Genomic DNA, 10,466 nt, shown 5'->3' on the forward strand with positions numbered 1-10,466 from the left:
TGCTTATATAAGCTTAAGTTAACCCTGCAGGGTAGGCAAAAAACTGGAAACACTGGTTGAAAGACAGAGAGGGAGGAAGAGTTTTCGGTGTATAACCCTCTATATCTTGTGAATTTTATACTACATGAATATATTGCCTATTCAAATGAAATGAATGAAGATGGATGGATGGATAGGGAGGGAGGGAGGGAGGTGGACAGATAAATTGATTTGCTCTGAGACCCAGCCAGGAGTTTCTGCCACTCCTTTGACAACTGAAAGAAGCAGAACCAAGGGACATTGTTTTCCCAGCCAGAAATATCTTCCTTTCTGATGATTGCTGATGAATTCCCTGCATTGTGCATAATTTCCGGTTTAACCAATAGCCTCTTACTTCCTGATACATTTCAGATCCTCCACTCATCCATATTATTCATACCTCCCCATGGAAGTTTGATTTCTTTATCAAGATGAAGTCAATTAACCATTGCAACTACAGCAAGCTCTCTTCCTGAATTTTGAGCCAAGTTATGGTCCCAAGCTATCACTGAAAAATTTTATAATTGAAAACTATATTAATCAGAGTGTTAATTTTATCAGTCAGATCCTAACAGTGTCACAAGACAAAACGGCTCCCTGGATAAATAAATTTAAGCTGAATAGATTTCCATACTGCAGGACTTACCAGAGCCTTTAATATTACAATGTACATTTTCAGTCTCCTAAGATGCAGGATTCTCTCTAAAACTATTTGACTGCAGAATTGGAGAAGGGCTCACCTGGGCTGTTCTTGCTTGGACTCTCAATGACTGGAGTCATCTGAAAGTTCAACTGAGCTGCACGTTCAAAATGGCTCACTTATACGGGTAACAGTTTGGTTGTTGGCTGGAAGTTCAGTTGGCTGTCAAACTGGAGCATCTCCACTCAACAGCATGAGGGTCTCAGGGTGATCGAGTTTCTTACATGGCACCTGGCTTCCCCCACAGCAAATGTCCCAAGAAAACCAAGCAGAAGCTATGTGGCCTTCTATGAACTTGCTTCAAAAGTTATGGAGGTCACTCTACTGATTCTACTGATTACAAGTGAGTCTCTCAGATCAGCACAGATTAAGGTGGAGAGGTCATAGAACCACCTGGGAAGAATGCCAAAGAATCTGTGGATGCATTTTAAGACTGCCACAATTCATAATTGCTTTGATTGTACAGGTGGGACAAAAATTTCTTTGACTGAAAATAACTGACCCATGCTGCTGAAAAGACAAAGTGGTAGGACACACATTTCAGCCTCAAATACAGGGTTTCCGTAAGTACTTGGAGGAAGCTGTATAAACATACACTGTCATTTAATCAAAGGCAAAGCTGGATTCTGCATGGACCTGCTCTGGACCATGAATCATGTCTATTTGTCATAGAGTCATGCCATGTGTTAACTGTGTGTTTCACTGACTCATTTTTTAAAATTGACAAATAAGACTGGTTTCAAGATTAATTACAGTCAATAAGCAAGAAAGAGCTGCCAAGTGTTCTATTTCAGTCTGTATGATAATCATACCATTTACAGCAACTATGGAGAAATAATAGCATTTCTGATCAATAAATTTCACCATGTTTATGAGTATTGAACCGAGCATCCTTTTTGAAGCTAAAATTTGAGGGGATGAAATATTGCTCTATGGTTTAAAAAATAAATAAAATTCATTTTAATAAAAAAATGAAAACACATACATCTTCAGTTACAGGAATTTTGAGTTCTCTGTTTAGACCATCATTATTATTTCAATCTTTCAATGATATCTGTCTACGAAAGTGAAGTTGAACATCTAGATAAAAGATAATGCTGTCTTCCTTTACCACCTAAGGGAAGAAAATACCAGAAGGATTTTATTTCATCAGGACAATGAATCAAAATTGAGGACCCTCACTTAAGCATATTATGGTGGTGAAATTCCCTGTCAGCAAGTCTGAGGATTATGTAACCACTACAAATACCTCCTCCCCAGTCCAATAAAACGACAGGAGCAGCAAGAGCTCAGAGTATGTGAGTAACGCATAATTAACACGTTTTGAAAATCACGTGACTCAGGCAAGTAAATCTTTCACAACCTCTTAATGTACAGGAACGATTTTACATATTCAGTGAGGAGAGGTGAGCAAACGGGCTGACTGAAGAAGAGGTTTGGAAAAGGTGGGATAATTTTTTAAGCGGGAGGAAGGTATGGGTCTTTGTCCCAGGTCCTCATGCATTTGGTTAAGCAAATTGGTCAAGGAGACAGAGGGGGCGAAAGTGTTTCTGTCAGCTCCAATCATGCTGGGAATAACGATACCATTCATGGACCAGCACTGAGCAGTCAGCTGGGGCAGGAGAGCGTATCTTCCAAGGCAAGTGACTGTACAGAAATCAGGGGGCAGAACCAAGGGAGATAGCTAAGGATTGGTGGTGGGGATGGTTTGTTTAGGAAAGTCACAGTAATGAGAAAAACAAATGGTGCTGAAACACTGGGCTTTGCCTACCCAATCACAGGCCGGTGTGCAAGGGGCTTTTGTCACATTACTGACTCATCCAGCTACCCAATCTTTCACATTTTCCTTGCTATTGGTGAGTCTACCAAAGATACTATCTGGACCATGTTAAACAGTCAGCATATCTTAAAACTGGAAAGGACCTTCAAGATCATTTTGTTCAGCCATTTTCGCTTGAGAATTGTGGTAATAATTCCCTGGAGAACTTCTGAGAACCAGTCCAGTGCTTCATGCTGGAGGCACTGGTGACTGTTTCTCCAACCCTCCCAGCTGCAGCCTGCAGACCCTCACTCCCCCAGCTTCCCCACATCGTGTAGGCTCTCAAGCCCCTGGCTTCCCACAATACAGAGAATGACTCTGTTTTCCTGACCAAATCCCATCTTCCTGACAAAGTTTGCTTGTATCAAGAGATGTCCAAACTCGCCAACTGCATAGTGAGAGCCAAGATGGCTACTTCAAAGCAGGAGTTCTGGGAGCAGGGAGTCCCAGAATGTGAGTGCAGTGGTGCTTGGCACAGGAATCATAAACACACTGGACCAAAGATGCCCAAAACACACGCATACATCCTACCTCTTGATTGCAAGTATCAGAAACCCACTGCAGTGAGCTTAAGCAAAAAAAAAAAAAAAAAAAAAAATATATATATATATATATATATAAAATAAATACAAATAAAAATATATATATATAAGAGGTGGATTATAAGGATACTAAGGTGTGCCCCAGAACTGAGAGAAGAGTTAGCCAATCAAACTTCAGGAAAGGCAGAGAACAGGCTTGAGGATAATGGGGAACTCATGAATCCTCTCTCTTCATCTTTTTAAGTGTTGCTTTTCTCTGAATGCCTGCTTTGTTCTTCCCTTTCACTTCAGAAAGTTTTTCTCTGTCCCCCAAACAAATGGAAACAAAGATTCTAGATTGGTTTATACAGAAGAAGCTGGTGGAGATAGACAGAGGGCCATGCCCCTGCATCAAACCTCTACTGGGGTCAAGTTCACAAAAATTTGAATGCAGTCTGTGAACACAGAGGGTAGAGCCTCAGCCTAGTAAGAGGGCCTGGCTGGGGACCTGGTAAGAGAGAAGTCTGAGTTGGTGCAGAATCATGTTCTAAGAGATGCTGCAGGTTCAGGATGGAAGTGGTGGTTTCATTTTCCACAGACAGTTGTTCTTTAATAGTATATGGAGTGAGAAAGCCAGGAAACAGAGGGTGTGTGTGCCAATTGTATTTAATTTCCTGCTGCTAAAGGGATGTTGAGCTGAGGCAATGGCCAAACCACTCAACAGACAAAGTCAGAAATGCAAATGAAAATAAAACAATGGAAAAGGAAAACAAAAAGAAAGGAAAACATACTCCAAGCGAATGTGCAAACAAAAGTTCTAGAACATATGAAGAAATCTCACACTGTGGAAAAGACATCTAACAAAATATTCTGATCTGAACTCAACACAGGTGAAGTCAATGTTAGGGAACAGAATAAGACTTAAAAATAATTATGTTTGGGATGTTCTGGAAAATCATTGAAGGCATAACACCCATTCAAAGAGGGCAGGCCTCCTTTCCCCATCCCTAGGCTTCTGACCACAAGCACCTGGCCACTCAGCACTGCCCCACCCCCAGAGACCCCACATTCCTCTCCCTTAAGGCCATCAGTCCCATGCAGCACACTCAGGGCTGTTCCTTTGCCCCTGGGGGCTCTGCTTGAGTGCGGCCCCAGGAAGTCTGGCCGCCTTGTTCCCTCCAGGGTCTGGTCTTGTGACTGCTCTCCACAGCACTCCGATGCCACTCTCATGTGATAGATTCCTTCTTGTGTAAGGTCTGTTCTGTTCTCCCACAGTTCTCAGTTTTGTTTTTTTTTTTAATTAACAGACTATTTTTAGAACAGTTTAGGTTTACAGAAAAAGTGATCAGAAAGTACAGAGTTCCCAAATGTGCCTTCTCCCCCAACAACCCAGTTTCCCTTATTATTTACATCATGTATTAGTTTGGTACATTTGTTAATAATTGATGAGTGAATATTGATACATTATTATTAACTAAAGTCCATAGTTTACATTACAGTTGTTCATTCTTGGTGGTTGCATATTCTATGCATTATGACAAATGTATAATAACATGTATCTACCATTACTGTATCTTACCAGATAGTTTCACTGCCCCCAAATCCTCTGTGTTCCACCCATTCATCCCTCCCTCTTCTTCCCCAACCCCTAGCAGCCACCAATTTTTTCACTGTCTCCATACTTTTACCTTTTCTAGAAGATCATATAGTTGAAATCACACAGTATGTAGCCTTTTCAGATTGGCTCCTTTCACTTGGCAACGTGCATTTAAGATTCCTCCACGTTTTACCATGGTTTGATAGGTCATTTCTTTTTTAGCACTGAGTAATATTCCATTCACCCACTGAAGGACATCCTGGTTGCTTCCAAGTTTCAACAATTATGAACAAAGCTGCAATAAACATCCAGGGTTTCGTGTGAAGGTAAGTTTTCAACTCCTTTGGGTAAATACCAAGGAGCACGATTGCTGGCTTTTATGGTAAAAGTATGTTTAGCTTCATAAGAAACTGCCAAACTGTCTTCCAACTGTCTGTACAATTTTGCATTCCCATGAGCAATGAAGGAGAGTTCCTGTTGCTGCACCTCTTCTCTAGCATTTGATGCTGTCAGTTTTCTGAATTTTGGCCATTCTAATAGGGGGATCTTGTTTTCCTTTGCAATTCCTTAATGACGTATGATGTGAAGCATCTTTTCACATGCGTACTTGCCATCTGTATAACTTCTTTGGTGAAGTGTCTGTTCAGACATTTTTCAGATATTTTTTCATTTCCTAATTGGGTTGTTTGCTCTTTAAATTTTTTTTTTAATTTTGTATGCAATTTTTAGAGATTACACTGTATTTACAGTTTTTACAAATTATTGGCCATATTCCCCATGTTGTACAATACATTCCTGTAGCTTATCTTACACACAATACTTTGTACCACCCACTACCCTACCCCTGTATTGTGCCCCTCCACAACTAGTAACCACTAGCTTGTTCTCTATATCTGTGTCTGCTTCGTTTTTGTTATACTCACTAGTTTGTTGTACTTTTCAGATTTCACATATAAGTGATATCATACAATGTTTGTCTTTGTCTGACTTATTTCACTTAGCATAATGTCTTCCAAGCCCACCTATGTTGCTGCAAATGACAGATTTTTGTCCTTTTTTATGGCTGAGTAGTATTTCATTGTATGTATGTATGTATGTATGTATATATATATATATGTATATATATATATATATATATATATACACCACATCTTCTTTATCCATTCATCTGTTGATGGACACTTAGGTTGCTTCCACAGCTTGGCAATTGCAAATAATGCTGCTATGAACATTGGGGTACATGTATCTTTTTGAATTAGTGTTTTTGGTTTTTTCGGGTATATACCCAAGAGTGGAATTGCTGGGTCATATGGAAGGTCTCTTTTTAGTTTTTTGAAAAACCTCCATGCTGTTTTCCTCAGTGGCTGTACCAATTTAGAGTCTCACCAACAGTGTACAAGGGTTCTCTTTTCTCCACATCCTCGCCAACATTTGTTATTTGTGGTCTTTTTGATGATAGCCATTCTGACAGGTGTGAAGTGATATCTCATTGTGGTTTTGATTTGCATTTCCCTGATGATTAGTGACATTGAGCATCTTTTTGTGTGCCTGTTAGCCATCTGCATTTTCTCTTTGGAAAAATGTCTATTCAAGTTTTCTGCCCATTTTTTAATCAGGTTGTTTGTTTTTTTGATGTTGAATTATATGTGCTGTTTATATATGTTGGATATTAATCCCTTATTTGTCATATAACTTGCAAATATTTTCTCCCATTCAGTAGGTTGTCTTTTCATTTTGTTGATGGTTTTTCTTTTGCTGTGTAAAAGCTTTTAAGTTTAATTAGGTCCCATTTGTTTATTTTTGCTTTTATATCCTTTACTTTAGGAGACGAATCCAAAAAAACATTGCTGCGATTTTTGTCAAAGAGTGTTCTGCCTATGTTTGCCTCTAGGAGTTTTATAGTATCCAATCTTACATTTAGGTCTTTAGTCCATTTTGAGTTTATTTTTGTATACGGTATCCAAGAATCTTCTAATTTCACTCTTTTACATGTAACTGTCCAGTTTTCTGAGCATCACTTGCTGAAGAGTCTTTTCTCCATTGTATATTCTTACCTCCTTTGTCATGGATTAATTGACCATAAGTGTATGGGTTTATTTCTGGGCTCTCGATCCTGTTCCACTGGGTTTTTTTTTTTTTTTTTATTGTTGAGTTTTCAGTGAGTGCTCTTTTTTAATGACTTGTTTTGAAAAAGCCACCTCTCTGTCTCCTGAGATGCTCTACAGATCTTGAGTTGGGACTTTCCCTCTCTGTCCCAGCTCTTATGAGAGCCTTTTGATCTGTGGACATGGATGGTGGAACTTCATGAGCCATCACTGGTAGACTTGCTTCAGGACCCAGTTGCTAACTAGGGCTAGTGCATTTCACCCTACTGCCAGCCAGAGAATATTTGCAGCCCCCAGTGCTATGGTACTTGTGACAGAGAAGCCAATGGTAACAACGATCAAGACTTGTTTGTAGTCATGTCACACAGGATCCAGTTCCCCTCTCTCCCAGGCCCTCCAAATCCCATGTTTTTAAAGAAATCCAGGCAAGAGGAGATTGAGAGAACAGAACAGCATTGAGATCCTAAGCTGGTTGCAGCAACTGTTCTGTTGACCCAGAAAGGGAGCGCTGCCCAGAGTTCTACCCAGAGCTGATGAAGAGTTCACAGGACAAAGTAGGAGGTCTTCAGCCTGGAAACAAGGGTGGAAAGAATCATAGAAAAGACCGAGTCTGAGGCTTGATTGAGATGGGAGATGTGTATGATGAATCTGATTCTTCCACCAACAGATCTGGACTTGTTGAAGTATATGATGAGTTTCTTCCTGCTTCTCTGACCACAAAGCACAGAGGACGTGACATTAACCTGAGAACCCTACAGTTACAATAAACATCAGAATCTGACATGATAAAACAACGAGGTCCTACTGTATAGCACAGGGAACTATATTCAATGCCTTGTAATAGCCTATAATGAAAAAGAATATGAAAAGCAATATATACATATATATGTATAACTAAATCACTATACTGTACACCAGAAATTAACACATTTGTAAATCAACTATACTTCAGTTTAAAAAGAAAACAGAATCTGACAATGACTCCACTAAAGAAAAGAGGAAAATCACCAAAGTAGAAGAAGTTGAAAGAAGGTAGTGAGAAGAGAAAAAAGAAAAATGATGACACTTTCAACAGGGAGAAGAAATCAACAAAGCCCAGATTGTCCCAAATGGGCTTCACAGCTCTCCAGGCTGGTAATGAGAAAAAGAGTAAGAAATGCGCTTGAGGCTCTAAATGATAAAGGGATGTTAAAGAAATTTCAAGATGAGAAACCGACCCAAGAAAAACAGGCACAAGAATCATAAGCCTGTGGGAATGGGGGAGCACCCTTCGCTCTCAATCTTCTGCTCTGCTCCTGACAGTGTGCTCCAGGAGGTCACTGTTATGGTCTCCCTGACTGATTTGGACTGGAAGAAGCTGCTCAGTGCATCTCCAGAAGGAAGCCCCTTCTGTGATATGGATGATGAAAGATTCCCATGGGGTGGGATTGGACAAGGAGTTCACATGGTTTTTATCCCTCCCCAGAGGCTCACCAGTGCCCTTGAAGCAGTGCCTTGAGGAGCTCGTTCAGACTTCCAGAACTGCTGAAGGACAGTGTAAATGGAAGTTCTCCACCGAGAATATCTCTGGGATCCTACTGAGCATGGAGGTGCAGATCTGGAAGCCAAACAGCCAGATCTGTTCTGAGGTGCACAGCCATCTGACTTCATCCCTGCCCTGCAGCAGAGACATCCTGGCCCCACTTGCCCCCAGAACTTCATCTCTGGGAACTGGGGGGAGGGGTGCATCTGGAGGGGCCTCTATAGAAACTTAAAGAAGCTATTGGCAGGGCAACACCAGAGCAGATGGCCCAGTACCAGGATGATTGCCAGGTACACACACAAGCAAAGACTGCAGAGATGCTGGAAGGGGTAAAAGACAAGCAGCCGAGAGAACAGATTTGTTCTGGTAAGGAAGAAGAAAAGGGGAAAGGAGCCCAGAAGAAATTCCAATGGAATGCTGAAATTAGGAAGGTGTGCTGTCAGGTGGTGAAGACAGAACCAGAGGGCTATGATCTGGAAAGGACCAAGAGCCAGTCTAGGGAGGACTTCAGGAAAGCTCTTCTGGATGCTGAAGTCCAAACTCTCTGGCCCCAGGGCTGGGTGCAGGCCAGGTCTGTGTAAGGAGAGTGAACCACACCATGGGTCCCTGACATCGATCGTGCCCGAGATGAAAGTAATGGCTCCTTCAAGGTCAAGGTGAAGGAAACACAGAATAAGTCTCCTGAAAAGGTTCTCATCCTATCAGCCCAAACTGGCAGTCCTGTGGCTTTGCATCAAGGTCACAGGTCTTTATATACAAAAGGAAAAAAGGAATTTTCCAAAGCCCAACTCTCTGGACCATCACTCTCCAGCACTCTGTAATCATCCCCTCAATTTTCTGGCTGAATGGGCAGTGGTACTGGAGCAGCCTGAGGAGAAAAATCCCAAGAGTTCTGGCTACAAAGAGCTCTCTTGCCAGGCTCCCTCAGCAAAGCTTTCCAGAAGAACAGCAGTCTAAATTGCGGACCCTAGTCAATTTTGTACATGTTCATTGAATAGCACAAAGCTTTGCTCCCACACCCCACCTAGTTCCATTTGGCAACAACCTTGCCAAGTCTTCTTCCTTCAGCATCCATGCCTCCACGGTAGCCTCTTCGGGAGGCACTTCCTTCTCCAGAAGCGATTCGCAAGAACCCAGCTCCATCCCACACTTCCTTGAGCCACAAGGCAAAATGACATTCGGCCAACTCTCCAGGGCTGTCTTACAAGTCTCCCCTCGCTGGTTCCAGCTCCCAACATGGGCTTTCTTCTAGCAGCTCTCCTCTGGAAGAACAACCATCTAGAGCTTCAATTCCTCCCAAAAACTTGCCCCCATGGTAGACCTCCCTGCACGGGACAGCCTCCATGGACAGGTCCCAAGCCCACGGTGAACAAACCTCTGTTCCTCAGAAGCTGGCCTTGGTGGTCCAAGTGGAGATTCTAGTGATGGGAGGCAGGGAGGAACAAAGGTACTGACCTTGTCCCTGAAACTCACCATGGTTAGCAGCCCGTGCTCCTCAAGAGGAACTCCCAAGGTGCTCCTGGGCTTCAGAGTTATGTGCCGGACAGTTAATGGAGAGACAGATCTTGGGATGGAGAGCGTTCTGGGTTTGGAATATGGGGGGTATATGTGTTTCTGAGTTCCAGCACTGTGGCAGACTAGTGTATACAACCACATTTTAAATCTGCCAAACACCTTGGCATTTGGTCAGAGTCTCTCATGGAGTCCCATAGGCCAGGGGCTCCTTCTGGCTACAAGAGGACCTATGGGATGGTCGTGGTAGCCATCCCATGCTCAGATGGTCTGTTCAGCAGGACAAAAACCTGGACTAAAGCCACCACTGAGAGAAGTAGCTTTGTCTCTGAAAATATATTCAGAGCACTTAATACATACTCATTGCAGGGGGCCAATTTCTCCTCTGAACATGACAATGAAGCTCTTTTAAAGACTTGTAGATCCATCAATCTCAAGATAATTGTGATAGGCTTTTTAAAGGCACTTATGTTAGGCTCAGCTTTTATCATTACCTTTAAAACAGATTGGATAGAATAGGACTGTTCCTGGCATGTCACATTATAGGAAGACATAATTCCAGGGCCTTGAGAGTGGAGCAGAATTCACTCACTCACAGCCTCCATTTCAGCCCTCTGAGCACTTCTCAAAAGACCTTTGTAAAAAGACACATCTCTTTTTCAGACAGAGCCA

At 42.0% G+C, this 10,466-nt stretch overlaps 1 pseudogene; it reads left to right on the plus strand.

The window, feature by feature from the left end:
• The first annotated feature begins 7,737 nt into the window (after nucleotides 1-7,737).
• On the plus strand, nucleotides 7,738-9,103 carry LOC105079421 (ubinuclein-1 pseudogene; annotated as a pseudogene).
• The last annotated feature ends 1,363 nt before the right edge of the window (nucleotides 9,104-10,466 follow it).

Source organism: Camelus bactrianus, chromosome X, assembly GCF_048773025.1.
Source record: "Camelus bactrianus isolate YW-2024 breed Bactrian camel chromosome X, ASM4877302v1, whole genome shotgun sequence".
NCBI lineage: Eukaryota > Metazoa > Chordata > Mammalia > Artiodactyla > Camelidae > Camelus > Camelus bactrianus.